This window comes from Arachis duranensis, chromosome 8, assembly GCF_000817695.3.
Source record: "Arachis duranensis cultivar V14167 chromosome 8, aradu.V14167.gnm2.J7QH, whole genome shotgun sequence".
Taxonomy (NCBI): Eukaryota; Viridiplantae; Streptophyta; class Magnoliopsida; order Fabales; family Fabaceae; genus Arachis; species Arachis duranensis.
The window spans coordinates 28,460,175-28,461,133 of NC_029779.3; the positions used below are offsets into that span (position 1 = coordinate 28,460,175).

A 959-nucleotide genomic window follows, 5' to 3' on the forward strand; every position below is an offset into this window, starting at 1 on the left:
TTTTAGAATGAGTTTAATTAATAATTTGTTATATAAAATTATTTTATATTTTTAATAAATCAAATCTAATGATATTAGTTAATAATACATAGAATAATTACGTTTAAAATGAAAAAAGTTTTGCCTTATATTATTTTTGCTTACGAAAATATAAATCTTAAAACTTAACAATCCATGAAATATAAAAAGCTAAGGAAATAAGGTCATTTATAAATTATCTTTAATTTATATATAATATAATTAAATTTAATAAATTCAATTCGAATAAACAACAAATTATTTATTTTATTTCAGACTTTATAAATGAATAAACTAATTAACTAATATAAATAATAACAATTAATGTAGTAAAATTAATCAAGTATTATATACTATAATAAATTACATTGATATTTAAATATCTAATCAATTCAATTAGCTGGTATAATTAAGTCATATCAAAACACTTAAAAATACACCGTTCTTAATTAAATACTATCTATATTATATAAATCACATTTAAATCCATTTTTCCGTGCGTATATAATTTAAAGTAATTTACAATTTATTTGATTGAATATTATAATATAAAATAATTTATAAATTAACATTAATTCATATATAATATATAATTAAATTTAATAAATTTAATTAGAATAAATAATAAATTATTTATTTTATTTTAGACTTCATAAAGAAAAAAACTGATTCACTAATATAACGAATTACAATTAATGTAGTGTAATTAATTAAGTAATATAAATTATACTAAATTATATTAATATTTAAATATTTAATCAAATCAATTAGATGAAATAATTAAGTCATTGCAATAAATTGTATTGAATGAATTAAAATAATTAATTTGGGAAACACTCTCCAGAGCATGCCACGTCAGCTCCATCATTAAATGCAGACATCCGATTTTTATATAATAGAATAGATACTTGCATGGACGCATCTATTAATTATATCTTTTG

At 16.6% G+C, this 959-nt stretch overlaps 1 protein-coding gene across 1 annotated transcript in view; it reads right to left on the reverse strand.

Moving 5' to 3' along the window:
• LOC107461787 (uncharacterized) overlaps nt 1-959 on the reverse strand; it is a 12,734-nt gene that overhangs the window by 7,112 nt on the left and 4,663 nt on the right. The window lies entirely within an intron of this gene.